Source organism: Nicotiana tomentosiformis, chromosome 5, assembly GCF_000390325.3.
Source record: "Nicotiana tomentosiformis chromosome 5, ASM39032v3, whole genome shotgun sequence".
Lineage (NCBI taxonomy): Eukaryota > Viridiplantae > Streptophyta > Magnoliopsida > Solanales > Solanaceae > Nicotiana > Nicotiana tomentosiformis.
Window position 1 is genome coordinate 105,273,064 of NC_090816.1, and position 17,028 is coordinate 105,290,091.

Below are 17,028 nucleotides of genomic sequence, written 5' to 3' on the forward strand. Positions count from 1 at the left end.
TGTGTGGCATGTATAGTATGTTTCTGGCTACGTGCAGGTTGGTTTTAACCTAGTGTACGAAGGATACTTTGGCAAAATTTTCCAAAGTCTCTAAGAGTAAACAATCGAGGACGAATGTTCCCAAGGGGGGAGTGATGTTACACCCTATATTTTCGTACGTAAAAATGCATCGTAAGCAAACTAATGTAGGACCAAAAATGAGATAATATTTAAAAGTATATAAAGTAAGTTAATCATGTTACCTCTGAGGTTACAAATATTGAAAATCATGAACAACAAGTACAAAGAGGGTTGGACAGTTCAGAAGCTAAAGCAATTAAATAAAACAATGTTTCGTCGAAAGTCGACAAGTTGGAAATGTTATAACATGTACCTTTGGGGTGAGACTAGGGTGATTAACATGATAAGGAGATTATGTTATGATTTATATTAGTTGTATGACATCCGTGTGTTATGTTTTGAAGTCAAGCGAGTTGTGGAACAAAAGTCGATGAAAGTCATCACAAGTTACATTCATAAGTTTTACTGAAACTTTGGGTCAAATGTAACTGCGATTTTCTCCCAATATACTTAGAGTTATGGGGTGTTCCACCCATCAAATTAAAGATCTATGAGTCTATTTTCCAAATCATTAAACCGTTTGTCAATACGACATTGGAGTAGAAATATATGGGCATTTGTGCGATACTGCACAAGCTGCTAGGTGACAAGTAGGTGTATCACCTACTTGCTTAAATGAAAGCCCAAAAATGGGCCATTTCGGGTCGTCCAAAGAGGCCTTTTAAGGACCTATTTTCTTCATATATTAGACTTAAAATAGAGCATAATAACCAGACATAAGCTCTGCAAATAATCCTCCCAAAAATTTCCCACAAACCCTAATTGATTTTCTCTCCCTTTCAAGTTCTAATTGGAGGTAAAACCTAGAGTTTGAAGAACCAAGATAAGAGCTGAGTTATCCAACAAATAAGGTGAGTTTACTGCTCTCTTTCATCCAATTTTTCTTCTGTAAATTCATGGTAAGTCGTTCTATACTTGTAAGAACTCACGGGACGGTGATCGGAAGCCGTGAGTTCGAGTTATTCACTTGTAGCGGACTGTTTTGTGGACTGTTTTGTGTTGCTGTTGGGCTGCGTGTTTTACTACTATTTTGTGGAGTTTTGGAGGAGGAAGGGGGTTTATAAACACCATATAAATGTAGGGTGGTTGGCTGGTCGTTCGTCATAACATTTTCGGGTCGTTTGACACTACTACGGTGGTCGTTTTGTGTACGAAGAGATTGGGGTGTGTTGGGCTGTTTTGTAGTATTTGATGGTGTATATAGGGCTAGAAAATGATGTATATATGTTGTTATTGTTCTGTTCTTGTATTGTTGGTGTTATCTTGAATTTGGAGGAAGTAAGGATTATAGGGGAGATGCTGCCCGTTTTAATACAAAATAAGTTTGTCGTTCGTTGTGCGATAGTTGTACCTTTCGTAACTTAAAGATAGTATTATTATCATTCTTGTAGATTAAGGTGCAAAGAGGTGAGTTCAACTTGGTGATTGGAAAGATTGTGATAAGGTATGTTAAGGCTAAGCCCTTCCTTCATTTTGGCATGATCTCGTAGCTACATGTGTTAATAATAAGACATAAAGAGAAGTTCGTATTCATGAATTTATTCACATTATTCTAGTCTCATAAGTTACAATATTATTCCTTATCGGGACTTCATATTCAGTTTAGTTTTGTCTTTATTCAGTCAAGAGAGCAGAGGGTCTATATATATATATATACAGTATTACACTATTTTCACCACCATCGAGCTATAATCGGTGGGCAGGCCCCTATTGGGCAACCTATGATCAGATGGTAAGTTATATATACCGAGCCTACTATGGCCGAGCGCCTATGAGCGAGCCCAGGATGGCCGAGATACAGAGCCCAGTATGGCCGAGCGCCTATGAGCGAGTCTACTATGGCCGAGCATTTACACGTACCGAGCCTTATAGGGCCGGACATTTATTTTACTTAATATATTGAGAGAGTTGAGTCAGTATCAGCAGGTAAGTATATCTCCAGACCATCTTTGACTCCCAGTTAATTTCAGTTATCATATTATCAGTTCAGTTTCAGCTTTCAGTTATTTTATTGCCTTACATACTCGGTACATTATTTCGTACTGACGTCCCTTTTCTGGGGGCGCTGCATTTCATGCGTGCAGGTTCAGACAGACAGACGGGTAGACCTCCTCAGTAGGTATTTCCCGAGTTCAGCCTGATCGGTAAGCTCCACGTCTTTCGGAGTTGCCAGGTCTAGAGTTTTTGTGTACATCTTATGTATATCTGTATATATGTTATGGGTAGGCCGGGGCCCTGTTCCGATCATAGTACATCTATCAGTAGAGGCTTGTAGACATATCCTGTTGGTTAGTGCAGTATGTTGGGTTTGTAGGCCTGGTATGTATAATTTGGTGGTTTGTCAGCTGTAATAGCTATGACGGCCTTTTCAGCCTAGCTTTATATTGATGTTTAGTTAGCGCTAGTTTCCATTCAGTTTTATATTTTGCTTCGCAAATTGTCTTGCAAGGTGGCCCCATGGCCAAAGTATGACATTATGTGCTCAGAGTCCCTTAATCACAATTTGGTACGCCAGGTTAGGTGAGGCACCGGGTGCTTGTATCGCTCCTAGGTTCGGGGCGTGACAACTCGCCTCCGAACGAGATCAACTATTGGATGAGTGGGGCTAACTTGTCGCGCCTCTCCTGGTGTTGGAGGCAAAAGCTGCTGAGGCGAGTGAGCTTGAGGACCGATTGCAACTAAGCGAGCAAGAAGTGATGGCCCTTAGCCAAGAAGCCACTCAGTTAAATGTACAATTTCAAGGGGCTAAGGCTAAATGGGCTGAGGTTCAAAATATTGTGCTTGCTACTGCCGAGCGCAAGTCTTCCACCATTGAACGAATGACTAATTTGGAGGCAGCCTTGAACTCCAAATCCGAAGAGGCTGCTGCTATCGAGGAGAAGAGGGCTAGGATAAAAGAGAGGTTTAAGAAGATCATGGAGCAAAACCGGCTTCACATCTCTACACTCCGTGATCTTGATTCTAGTCCCAGCACTATAAGGTTCTAGAGGGATGGTCTATAGGCTGAGATTGACAAACTTAAGTCAAAGCTTTAGTTCCAAGGGGATTATCTCGTATTCGAAAAGACATATTTTATGTATCATATGAGGAGAGAAACCTTGGAAGAGGCTAATGTGAGCATCGTTAATATTGATGATAGCATCGCCAAGGCCCGAGGACTCGAGTTAACTGCTCGAGAACGTCTCCTTACTCAGCCTGCACAACTAACTCTTCGAGCAACAATTTTGAGTATTCGAGAACCGGGGATGAAGCTGAAGAGAATGAAGATGAAGGCCGAGGGCCCGAAGTGGCGGCTAATTTGCCCACTTCCCCCGGGGGGCCGTAGATGCCTCTTTCCCACCCCGAGTTCTGGTGGCAACAATGTTTAGATTTTTCTTCTTATCTTTTGTAGTCTTCTTTTGTATCTTTGTACTTATGCCATTTGGCATATTGATAAATAAAAAAGACTTTGTTTAAGTATTGTCCAAAGTTTTATTCTTTTTGCGTCGAATTTGATAAGGTTTCGGGTGTATTTTCGTCCGATAGCTTTATATTCCGGGCATAAACTCTTCTGGAATCAACCCTTGACTATGAAGGTTTCCTAAGAGAGGGCCGTCTTATGTTTATGGTGCTCTTGAAGGGGACATTTTCTATTCATTTCGGCACAAGCATTTGAAGTTTTTTGTTAACTTTCAAATAACAAAATCAACTCATCGTTTGGACAAGAAACAAAATAAAAATAAAAGAACTTTATTGTATTCCTTCTATCTTCAAAAGTACATAAGCATTTGTTTGCTGAAAAAGAAAACTGCCAATACATGTGGCTAACTTGTACAACTTATTTCTACGGAGCTGACCGTGCAGTCCCTGGCCCTGATGAGATATTATTGTTCCCGGGTCTCGTAGTCCCAGTTTTCATGGAAATCATGTTGCCATATCTCATACTACTCCCCTCCGGTGTTTGAATGCAAAGTATGCAAATTGGAACACCAGAAGTCTTGATCCTCTGGGAAAAGCACATGTGAACGGTTGAATAGCCTCTGGTTCGATGGCAAGCTTTACTTCCCATTAGGAATTTTCCATCGAGCCAAAGACTATTTAACCATCCCGTAGTGTTTTGTTATTTCAATGCCTTTCCATTTAAAGGTCTTAGCTTTGCCGATGACGTTCCTCTCGTAGTATGCTTTTCGTTGCTGCCTCATTAAAAATCTTGACAGAAAAACCCAACTGGGACAAAAACTGGTCGAAGGTAAAAAGAGTGCAGCACATACTTTTAGTGTTGATGAGATCCATCAGCAGTAGTACCTTTTGAGGTGAGTCGCGTTCCAATTACTGGGAAATATGACTCCATCTTAATTTTCCAGCTCGTATGATCCTTTTCCGGTGACAGCCGAAACCCGATAGGGACCTTCCCATGTCGGGCCCAGCTTCACAACATTGATTTTCAAGTGTTCTAAGTCTCCTTCCTTAAAACCAAGTTTCCTACTTGAAGTAACGAAGATTGGCTCTGCGATTGTAGTATCTTTCCATCCTCTACTTTTGAGCCACCATCCTTACGTGTGCCAAGTCCCTGCATTCATCAAGAATATCCAACTTTATCAGTAGTGCCTCGTTATTGTTTTCTTTGTTGGCTTGGGAAAACGGTAACATTAGTTCCCCTACTTCCACTTGTATTAGAGCTTCCGATCCATATACGAGAGATAAGGGAGTCTCTCCCGTGCTTGATTTTTCCGTCATGCGGTACGCCCATAGCACGCCCAGTAACTCTTCGGGCCACTTGCCTTTAGCAACTTCTAACCTCTTTTTGAGGTTTTGGATAATTACCTTATTGGTTGACTCCGCCTGTCCATTAGCGCTCGGATGGTATGGTGAGGAAGTAATTCTTTTAATTTTTAGATATTCAAGAAATTTTGTGACTTTGGAGCCTACGAACTGTGGTCCGTTATCTAACAATCTGCTTCGGTATTCCGAACCGGCAAATTATGTGTTACTATATGAAGTCGATCACTTCGCACTCACTGATCTTTTGATAAAGATATTTAGTGAAATTATCGGTTAAAATTAAAAGAAACATTACCTTTCCGGGACCCGGCGGTAGTGGACTAACTATATCCATCCCCCATTTCATGAATGGCCACAGGGACAGTACCGAATGCAAGAGTTGTGCCGGAACGAGTTGTGCATATCATTAGCACTTGTTGCATTTTTGTACGAACGTCTTTGCGTCCTGTTCCATCTGAGGCTAGTAGTATCCTGCCCTAACTAGTTTCAGTACCAAAGAATCTTAACCTGAATGGTTTCAACAAATTTCTTCATGGACTTCTCTCATCACGTAATCCGCTTCCGAGGCACCTAGACATCGGGCCAACGGGCCTTGGTATGATCTCTAATATAACTGTCCACCCATGAGGTAGTATCGAGCTGCATTGGTGCGTAGTGCCCAGGACACCTTCGGATCTTCGGGCAACTTGCCATGCCGAAGATAGTTGATGAACTCGTTCCTCAAGTCCCAGACTAGATTGGTTGTATTTACTTCGCAATAGCCATCCACTTCCAGTATCGAATGCATAAGTTGAACGACAGTACCGGAGTCAGACCCTTTCATCTCCGTGGACGATCCCAAATTGGCCAACGCATCTGCTTCTATGGTTTTTCTCTCGGGATGTGTGTGATTGACCCTTCCGTGAACCGTGTAAGAAAATTTGAACTTTAATCACATATTGTTGCATGCATTCCACCTTTATGTCGAAAATCCCGTACACTTGGTTTACCACCATCTTGGAATCACATCTGATTTCTATGACCTAGGAACTAAGTCCCCTGGATAATTCGAGTCCTGCAACCAAGCCTCATATTTGGCTTCATTATTAGTTAACAGAACAGTTTTAATGGCCTGCCTCAGGGTTTCCCCCGAGGTGTGATTAGGACCACCCCGATCCCAGACACTTTCACACTGGAAGCTCCATCTGTGAACAAGGTCCAAACTCCTGATGTCATTTCCGACATCATCGCCACTTCTTTAGCAGCCAAGGGTAATAGCCCAGGACTAAAATCGACCACAAAGTCGGCCAAAACTTGTGATTTGATTGCATTCCTAGGCTTGTATTCAATATCGAATTCGTTAATTTCAACTGCCCATTTGGCCAACCGACCTAGCAACTCAGGCTTGTGAAGAACATTCCACAAGGGAAAGGTCATCGGTTGTCACAACAGCTATCGGGTGGCACTAAAAGTAGTGCCTAAGATTTCGAGAGGCGACTACAAGAGCTAAGTCCAACTTTTCAAGGTGCAAATAACGAGTCTGTACTCCTGAAAAAGGTTTACTAACGTAATAAACAGGAAATTGCGTACCTTCATCCTCCCGGACTAGAACGGCACTTACCGCCACTTCGAATACCGCGAGGTATATTAGTAATTGTTCACCTTTCCCCGATTTTGATAGTAGCGGGGGGATCAATAGATAGCGTTTCAGGTCTTTTAGGCCTATTGACATTCTCGAGTCCATTCAAAATTGTTCTTCTTCTTTATAAGTGATGATATTTTTCTGAGGATCAAGAGATGAACCTGCTTAATGCGGCCAATCTTCCGGTTAGCCTCTATACTTATTTTATGCTCGTTAGCTGATAGGGGATGTCTTTGATGGCTTTGATTTTATCAGGATTTACCTCCATCCCTCTCTGTGAGACTAGGAACCCTAAGAACTTACCGGAGCTAACCCCGAATGCATATTTTTCTGGGTTGAGCTTCATGTTATGCTTCCTCAAGATATTTAAAGTCTTTTGGAGGTGCTTTAAATAATCACATGCATTCAAAGACTTGACCAACATGTCATTTATGTATACTTCCATTGTTTTACCTATTTGTTTTTCGAACATCTTGTTCACGAGCATCTGATAAGTGGCTCCGGCATTTTTAAGCCCGAAGGGCATCACATTATACCAATATGTGCCAAAATTCCTTATGAATGAAGTTTTCTCCTGATCCTTTAGGTTTAGCTTAATTTGGTTGTGCCTGGAATAGGCATCGAGAAAACTCATTAACTCGTGCCTCGCCATCACATCAATCATTTGATCGATGTTTGGCAATGGGAATGATTCTTTAGGGCACGCCTTATTCAACTCTTTGTAATCTATGCACATTTGAAATTTGTTATTCTTTTTCGAAACCACAACTACATTATCGAACCACTTAGGATACTTTACCTCCCGAATCAAATTGATGTCAAGTAATCGAGTTACCTCTTCCTTAACAAACTTATTTCTGACCTCGACTATTGGGTGTTTCTTTTGCCTTACCGGAGAGAAGTTCGTGTCTAGGCTTAACTTGTACACGGTCACCTCTAGAAGGATACCTGTCTTATCCGAGTGTGACCATGCAAAACAATCAACGTTAGCTTATTAATAAACCCTGACCTGAGTTCGGGATTGAGTCATGTTCCCAAGTGACATTTTCTCTCCAAGAATTCTTTGAACAAAGATACTTGTTCAAGTTCCTCTGTCGTGGATTTGGTCGCGTCTGTCGCTTCTGTTACCTGGAATTATCTCGGTACCTAGTGGAATTCCGATGACTCCTTGCCTTTATCGACTTCACTCTGCTCGGGAGCAGGCGTCGGTTCTTGTAATTGCTATTTGCTGGGATCCTTCCCTTTACTACTGGAAATTGATATTGCATCCATTTCTCTTGCTGCCGGTTGAGATCCTCTTATCTTCTAGACCCCCTCTATGGTCAAAAAGTTTAGCAGTTGTTGATACGTTGATGGTACGACCTCCATTTCATGTAACCATAGTCTACCGAGAATTATTTTGTAGCCCATGTCACTGTCCACCCCTTCAAATAATGTGGTCTTTGTTACTCCTTCGGCGTTCGTGGGCAACGTGATCTCCCCTCGTGTTGTCATACTTTCCAGTTGAACCTGGAGAGGAGCTTCGTTGCCGGAATGATACTTCCGGTTAATTTGGCTTGTTCCAGCACTCTTCATTGAATGATGTTGGCTGAACTTCCTAGGTCAACCAAAACATGCTTAATCTTGAAATCTAGAACATAAAGAGAGATTACCAGGGCGTTGTTATGCGGCAGAAGAAGTTCGTTGGCATCTTCCTCTGTGAAGGTGATTTCGTCTTCAGCGACTTTCCAGAGTCTCTTGCTGTGGGTCACTGATACCTTTGTCTTCTTGTCCACCGAAAATGTTACACCATTAATTTCATCCCCATCCGAAAATCATGTTGATAGTCAACCGAGGAGGGTCTTCTCCTATCTTCGAGGGTTATGTGTTGTTTCGGTTGCGGCCGTAGTTGTTCTTGGACTCAGGAACTCCCTGAGATGACCGTTTTTCAACATCGTTCCCACTTCCTAGCGCATATGCCGGCAGTCCCTAGTTTTGTGGCCGTGAGTCCCATGATATTCGCACCATAAGTTAGGGTCCTTTTTCCTGGGATCAGACATGATTGGTTTTGGGAACCGCAATTCTATGATATTTGACATCACTGATACCAGCTCCACTACGATGATGTTAAAATTATAATCTAACAATCTGGAATATGAGGAATCTCGGCTCCCTGATACCTCTTTTTCTTGCAACGATTTGTTGTTTTGACCGCGGTCAGTTCTTCTATTGGGAGCGAACCTATCCGAGGACCGACACCCTCTGCTGCTGCACCCATTGATTCTCTCATACAACCCAATGCGGACTTTGGAAAATCGCCGATCTGTATTATAATCACCTATGAATTTATCTTGGTTCTTGTCTCGGTCCTGCCCATTGGTTGATGTCGGGAACCCTGGCTGATCATTGTTTATCCTTATTTTTGACTCATAGCATTTATGAACATCCGCTTATGTGGTCGCTTAGAACTCGAGCTTGCTTTATTTCAGCTTTTCGAAGGCGTCGGAGCTCCTTGGGTTCAAACCCTTCATGAATGCCTCTGCTGCCCATTCGTCTAGTATGGCCGATAGCAGCATCCTCTCTTTCTAGAATCTGATTGCGAACTCTCAGAGCAATTCGAACTCACCGTGTGCAATCCTGAATTTATGTCCGCCATCTTGGCGTAGACCTTTCTAGAGCAGGCATGGGCTTTAATGAACAAATCTGCGAGCATTTCAAAAGAACCTATTGAATTCTTGGGTAGGAGAGAATACCATGTCAAGGCCCCCGTCATGAGGGTTTCTCCAAACTTTTTCAGCATAACCGACTTGATATCATGTTGATCCAAGTTGTTCCCTTTCACCGCCATTATATAGGTGATGACGTGTTCCTGAGGATCCGAAATCCCATCGTACTTTGGTATGTCTGGCATCTTAAATATCTTTAGAATTAACTCCGGTGTTGTGCTCCGTTTAAATAGCAACTTAGTATATTTTTTCTAATCTGGGCCCTTCAATACTGGTGGTGCGCCCGAAATATAATCCATTTGGGCGTAAAATTCCTTCTCGTTCTGATCCATCCTCTCGTTCATCTCCCTCATAAATCTCATGAGCTTAATTTTAAATAGATCGTTATTGTTGTTGTTACCTGATCCGCTACCGGTCCTCCCGGCTCCATCGAAATCGACCTCACCCACCGGGGTGTTGTGATCAACTCTTTGAGTTGTTTGATTCATAGGAGCGTTGGGAGGAACTAGGCCTCTTCCGTATGCGTTGTTGGAAGAACCTGATAATGCCAGCTTCAATTCCGTCATGACCTGGTCCTGCCTTGAGAGATGGACCGCGATGGCTTTCTGTTGCTCTCTCAAGATACTTACCATTTCCACAACGTCTTCGTCCTGCGCATCATCGGGAGTTAGTTCCCGCACATGTTGAGTGTATTGTCTGCCATGGACCGGAGTTTCCACGTCCCCCTCGTTGCGGGTATCACTGATTGAATCCTCATGCTGAGGCAGATTTTCATGCGCCTCAATGTTGTATGCGATGTTGATATCGTTAGTTGCCATTTTTGAATTTTCGCTATGAAACAAAAAATCCAACGAGTTAGTAAAAGATGCAAGGACCAACTCAATTACGCAACTGTCTAAGCCCCATAGTGGGCGCCAAACTGTTTACCCATAAAATTATACAGTTGAATTTATTACGTGGTTTATAGACAAGCGAACTAATTTAATCCAAAAATAATAAATAAATTAGAATAAAAGTAAGACCTAGCATTGAAATCAAAGGAAATGGCGTGCCTGGCTTCGGGAGCAATGCCTCCAAGGATAGAAATAAGAACAATGTTAAACAACAAATAAAGTTGTCTTATTGAGCTTGAGAATAGAATGTTACATAGGGTTTGGTAAGAATTTCGTGTTTCTACAATGGCTGTTGAAACTACTATTTATAGCTATACATAGAGAACACAATCCTAGTATCAAGACCCTCTTAAATGACAATAAATGGGTCATTAATGAATATATAACGGTAGACCATGAATGCAAATATTCTGTGCAACAGCTGCCTATATAATGCTAGGGAATATTCTTCATTGAATGCCATCTGGTGGCAAACATTGGACTCGTTCACGTCGATTTTGATCCCTTCGTGGTCTATCTGATGACAACTGCAGCTGTTATTTTTGGTATTGGTTCTTACTCGATTTGTCTTTTGCCTGTCTCTGGCTCCACATGTCACGCTACTATTTGGTCATTTAATATAAACTAATTTTACCCTATACAGATAGGTCGCTTCCCTAGCTAATAAGTGAGCTACTACATTTCCTTCTTTGAAATTATACATGACATTTGGCTTCCCCGTTCTGGAATAACCACGTGCAGTCAGAAAGTACAATATTGTAAGGAGGGTATTCATGATCAAGGTATCTAATACCTCAGTTGAATCGATTTTCACTTCCAAAGAGGTGAGACTCATAGCCAAAGCAAGTTAAAGACCTTATCTGAGTGTCATGAATAATTCTGCATAAAGTGAGGTACTGCTTGAGAGGAATGTTGGAAGCCAACAATTCAGTCACCATTGTTATTTCTTATCACTCTCCCGTACCACAAACTAACTTATACCACCTAGCAAGAGGCTTATGCCATTGGTTTGAGGTATGAATTTATTTGTTTCCACAACCTGATTAATGATGATGTTATATATGATTAGAATTTAGATGGTATATGTTGGGTGAAATTATTGGAAAAACTAGTAGTATCTCGAAAGGAAGTATTCCGTTGGGAAGAACAAGACACTACAAATGCACGATAATGATAGTAGCAAAATAATACTGCAAATATATCTAAGATTTTCTAATTTATTTGACTCAAGACCTTAAACACAAACACAAATAGAAGTTGATAGCCGCCATTACTCAAAAACAGCAAATTTGCGACCGTCAAATCGGTCGAAAATCAATCGAAAATGGTATTTTTCCGACGGATTTCCGACTGAAAAATGTCACTCGAAAAACACGTGGTCGCAATATATTTGCGACAGAATCGGTCAAAAATTTACGACGGATTCAGTCACAAACTGAAAAATACAGGGACATTTGAAATTACGACATTTGTGACCGAATCAGTCGCAAATTTAGCGATTGATTCAGTTGCTGACCAGAATTTAAAAAAATAAATATAAATTAAAAGTTTCAATTGATTCCGTCGAAAAAATAAAATTAATTTTTAATTAATTATTCTGACTGAAACAGTCGTAAATATTGATTATTAATTAATTAAAAATGTCGGTATTTCTCTATTTGCGACTGATTCAGTCACAAATCCAAATTAAATTTTGTTAAACATTTTTAATTTGCGACTGAATCAGTCGCAAATCCGGGTAATTCCTGGTAAAATTTGCGACTGATTCAGTCGAAAATCTGGGCATTTTTAAGCAGAATTCTGATGTATTTCTTATTACACTACCTGCCAAATAAAACAGTCAGCCAAACACCTAACAACCAAATAAAAACCTAATATAACAATCCAAATCCAATATTTACTACAAAACGAATAGTAATATTTATAACAATTCAACGAACTAATCAAACAACCAACTATCAAATAACATAAACTACACATGTCTCTAACTTCAACTCTAAAACATTCAAATAGCCTATTCGGAATCAGTCTCCTTCTCAGACTCAAACTCATACTCCATTGCAGTTCCTTTCTGGCTTTTCTTTTTTAATAATTTTTGGATTAAAGCCTAAGTTGCTTGAAATTCTTGAGACATTTGATCCACTTTTTTACGCATAGCTTCCATGTCTTCTTGAGAAACTGATGCCCCAGTGAATAATGTTACTGGTGGGCGACTGGAGGATGGATGTATTCTAATCCCGTAGACTCGACCTTTATTTATTATTTTCACGAGAAATAAAGAAAAGAAAGTAAAATAAGTAAGAAAACAAACACGCAACTTTCAAACTAATACCAAAATAGATAATTACATAATATTTATACCTTTATTCATGCCACGAGCCGTCTGTGTCCAAATTGCAGTCATATCCTTAGTGGCCAGCTGAGTTTGTCGCCATGCATCAAGATCAATATGATACTTGTCTTGAAATAAAAATAATACACGTTATATAATTAAAATAAACCAAGAGGGAAAAATAATATAGTTTTGATATTGGGATCGTACAAATGTTTCTGAAGCACGCGATTCGACCCATCCTTCTCTTGTGTCGTCCTTCTTCTTCTTCTTCTTGTGGGTCCGCAAAGACCTCAGTATAAGTCGCATCTCCACACGTTCCTTTTTCTGAAAATTAAGAAGTGTATATATATATATATATATATATATATATATATATATATATATATATATATATATATATATATATACATACATTTCTGAAGCACGCGATTCGACCCATCCTTCTCTTGTGTCGTCCTTCTTCTTCTTCTTCTTGTGGGTCCGCAAAGATCTCAGCATAAGTCGCATCTCCACACGTTCCTTTTCTTGAAAATAAAGAAGTGTATATATATATATATATATATATATATATATATATATATATATATATATATATATACATTCAATTTGCATACTTGTTAAAACTAAGAATATTTTATAATAAAATTATCATTCTCAAACGATGGGCTGTAAAGCTAATTGAACCTCCAGTATGCAACGCTCCACCCTTAGTAGAAGCTGTGTTTAACTTTGCATGTTCACTCTTCTTCTTCCACTCAAGGGTGTTCCACTTCACCAAGAGCCGACTCCAGACATCTTCACGTATCCAATCAGGCCAGGTACCACCTTTCCTAGCAACATTATGTGAATCTGATATCTGCTTCTGTGCTCTCTTCTCGAAGTTCTCATTTACCGAATTTTCAAGTGTCGGCTGTTATACGCACCTAACTTGTAAAATTGAATAAATAATATTAGAGGATAAGTATTAATAAAAATTAATTTATTCTTACCTTAAATTGTTGTCACATATTCATTTTAATCTGATACAATATGTGTCTCCAGGAATTCCACGGCTCATGAAAAAATGGCTTCATAGATTCCATCACCATATGTGTGGCCTGAAAGGATGGCAAAACCCTGCATTTAATTGAACATATAAAATGTCATTAAATTCATTATGTGTAAAATTTTATTGAACGATTTTAAAAGAAAATAGAAGGAAAACTCACTCGTCGCCATGGGGAACGATAACCAGCCGATGAAGATGATCGTACTGTACAGTACCTCCAGTACACTGTCTCATGGTACCAGCAACTGTAGAAGTACTGATAAGGTAGATGGGGATGCAGCTGCGTGAGAGCCTCCAATATCCAAGTTAGATATACTTGGAATGGATGATGATGGAGATGATAATTAAGTAGGCGATGTATGAGGCACAAAAGATGAACCACCATGCAGGCTACTATGATGGCTCGGGGATGCAATCAGTGATAAGCCACCGAACTGACTAGCAGGATCACGCGGGGAAGAAGTTGCGAAATAAGGCGTGGGTATAAAATTAGTGGTGGTCGAAGCTGAGCCACCATGAGAAGGCATGGAGTAATACTGAAGAGAGCTAGACGGGGGAGTAACTTTAAAAAAGTCAGATAACTGTGAAGCTGGCATGGAAGGACAAAGAGGCATAGGAGGAGGGCTCATATTTGGGGTAGGTGGAGGAAGCTGACTTGATCTAGGTAAAGTGTGTTTTTCTTCTTAGATTTTTTTATTTCTTTACCGCAAGAATCCATCTGTGTAATGAATATAAAATATTTACATGTAAAACAAATTAACATACCAAATATAAATATAAAGTATACATAATAAATATAATAATATAAACATAAAAAAACGGAGATGTCATTAATAATATAAAGTAATTTTATTACATATTACAATGAAGCACATAATAACATATAAATACTGAACAAGTTATAAAATACACAAATAGCTTAATTTGAAGTAATCGAAGAGCAACAGACAACTTGGAATATACTGAGCCTTCATACAACGGACAACTAGCTTCCTCTAACTCTTTGAAGAACTTCTTAGCCTCATCATTTGGTTCAGATTGAACCCCCGGGAACATCTCAAAGGCATCCCTCATCATGTCCTTAAATCTAGAATTTTTAACATTATTCTCCATTACGGGACTACCCTCCTCACCACCAAAAGAATTATAAAAATTAATATTATATACGCTATCAAGATTCTCCCCATGAGCAGTCCATACCTAATAATTTTTCATAAATCCCTTTTTAAAAAAGATGACATGTAACAACATCTTCTCCCAATAACTTAACACACTTGCATTTCACTCAAGGGCACCTAATCGTTCCTTCAATACGAAAATCATCAAGTGTCCTTGCCTTAGAAATAAATCCAGCAAACTCTTCTTTAAATTCATCCCTTAACCCCACACGATTAGGATGATTCATATTATACATCCATCTACAATGCGCAAATGCCATCAACACAAATAAAAAAACTAGAAGTTGACATATTTATTTATTTATACTACTTACTAAGTTATATTCTCCCAAAGGTTATCTAAATAGTTTAATTATATATTTTACAATAATACTTGAGTGGTTTCAATATTAATATGAACATTAAACAATTGTAAGACAAAAAAGTCTTAAAATATAAAAATTAATCTAATTTATTTTAAATTAGCATATGATAGCGCTCTAATACTTAATTGATTGTATTTTCTTCATTTCGTTTCAATAATAAATAATATAATTAACACACAGATAGGGCATGGAGAATTTTCAAACGTAAAGCTGAAACAGAGAAGTATTAGCACTTAAATTTTTTCTTAACTAACATAACTTGAATGTATAAAAATTCTAACTCTTTAAAATATTGTTCAACTCTAACTATTATAACCTAAATTATACGAAATATTAACAATTAAGTTGATTTTATATAAACAAGAATTCCATACTTATAGAACATACCCAAATTATTTTAAATTTTTTTTTTAATTTACTATTGGATACATACAAGTATACTAGCCATTTTCACAAGAACATCTAACTGAAAAGAAAATAAATAGTTAATAAATCTAAACAAGTAAATTCTTAACAAGTCACTATATACATTTTATATTGCAATACTTATTGTACAACTTATTGCTAATTTATCTATACTATATTGCAAATTATATAGCTAATTTGTATATACTATTTTGCTAAATTAATGCAAAAATAAAAAACTGAAAAATGAAAACGGATCTGCTGCTGAACCACTACCGGAGGGGAGATGAGCCGCCGGATTTCTGTACCAAAAATGAGTTAAACAACTTAGGAACAAAAAAATTAGGGGTGGGGGGGTGGACGGGGAAATGGAGCGGGTGAGGGAGAGGGAGAGTGAGAGAGGGGGAAAATTCATACCTTATATGATTAGACTAGAGGAGAAAATCAAGAGATAGAGCGGGTGGGGGAAAGAGAAGAGGGAAAAAAGCTAGAGAAGAAAGAAGAAAGAAGAAAAAACGGGTTAGGGCTGTATTACAAAAAACGAGTTGCGCAAATTTGAAATTTAAATTTTCAAATTGCGACTAATTCGGTCGTAAATCCCGTAGACCAGTCAGACCTCGTTTTTGTTGCAGATTCCGACCAAATTGGTTGAAACATTTAATTTAATTTTTTTTTAATTTTAATTTTTGCGACTGATTCAGTCGCAAACCATAAAAAATATTTTCGCAGTATTTTCCGCGTAATTGAGCGACTGAATCAGTCACAATTTTGAGCCAAAAAGTAAAAAAAAAATTAACATGTATTTTTAATAAAACTTCCGACCGAATCAGTCGAAATTAAATCGGTCGGAATTATTCAGTCGCAAATTTGCTATTTTTTTAATAGTGCGCTATAACACACACCAACAATAAATTAATTTAGGCAACAACAAGATAACCAAACAAGAGAGACCACATTTTTATGTGAAAAACTTGTTTAATATTAAAAAAATTAAAAAATACATGACTCTCTGGACTAGTTCACAGGGCAGATGCAGAGACGGGTAATGTTGTCGCGATTGTTTATACCTGATGTTTGTACACTTGATGCTTGTACCTTTATTGATCCTGGATCTACATTTTCCTATGTCACCCCATATTTTACTTTGAATTTCAGGATAGAGACAGAACATTTACTTGAGTTGTTCTCTGTGTCTACTTTAGTTGGAAATTCTGGTATATTGGTTCCTGCATATAGGGAATGTACGGTTATAGTCCAACATCGAGCGACTAGGGCAGACCTCATCGAGCTAGAAATGGTTGACTTTAACGTGATCAACAAAATGGATAGTGGTTATCCAATTGTTCTATGGCACTCTTTAATTGCCGGCGGGACCAAGGTAGTCGAGTTTGAATCTCCAAGTGAACCGGTTCGTGAATGGAAGGGTAATATTGTCGAGTCTTGGGATAGGTTTATTTCCTACTTTAGATAGAAGAAGATGATCACAAAAGAGTGTTTCTATCATTTGGTGACCATTATGGACATGAATGTCAAGGCACCAACTCTTGAGTCTATGCTGATTGTTAATGAATTTCCAGAAATATTTTCGAAAGAGCTT

At 38.9% G+C, this 17,028-nt stretch overlaps 1 long non-coding RNA gene across 1 annotated transcript; it reads right to left on the reverse strand.

The window, feature by feature from the left end:
• Positions 1 to 12,020: 12,020 nt before the first annotated feature.
• Positions 12,021 to 12,746, reverse strand: LOC138891823 (uncharacterized). Its single transcript, XR_011408156.1, has 3 exons — positions 12,643 to 12,746; positions 12,462 to 12,560; positions 12,021 to 12,350 (listed from the first exon to the last, which is right to left on the reverse strand). It is a non-coding gene; the product is annotated as an uncharacterized lncRNA (long non-coding RNA).
• Positions 12,747 to 17,028: the final 4,282 nt, after the last annotated feature.